The sequence below is a fragment of the Sinocyclocheilus grahami genome, unplaced genomic scaffold (assembly GCF_001515645.1).
Source record: "Sinocyclocheilus grahami isolate Dianchi unplaced genomic scaffold, SAMN03320097.WGS_v1.1 scaffold10672.1, whole genome shotgun sequence".
NCBI lineage: Eukaryota > Metazoa > Chordata > Actinopteri > Cypriniformes > Cyprinidae > Sinocyclocheilus > Sinocyclocheilus grahami.
Genome location: NW_015513371.1, coordinates 414 through 833, shown reverse-complemented (window position 1 = coordinate 833; position 420 = coordinate 414).

Sequence of the window (420 nt, the reverse complement as noted above, 5' to 3'; positions counted from 1 at the left end):
AGTCTCTCACTCGTGCCCCAACGTGATTGATGATGTGGGAATAATGCTTGCTCTGGCTATTTATAAACACCAGGACTCGGCGTAGCCCGGGTAAACGACTCTGCGCCCACTCTACATATGGATCGGGCTAAAAATAAAGTAAAAAACTCTGAGACGAGTATGCGTTCTGAACGGAGAGAGTGTGTTGAAGAATATGAGATGGCTGTAGAGTTTTACATTAAGGAGTATTGATGATCAGTCCAGGGGAAGATGTGTAGATGGCGAATGTCGGATAAAATCTTTAATTCTTTTGGCTGTTTTAGAGGACTAACTGATGGTTGACACTCAATGCTGAATGATACTTCAGGGATGCGCAATAATGGGGTCACATCACACGTCATGAGACTGCAGACTCTGCCTGAGTGTGTGTGTGTGTGTGTG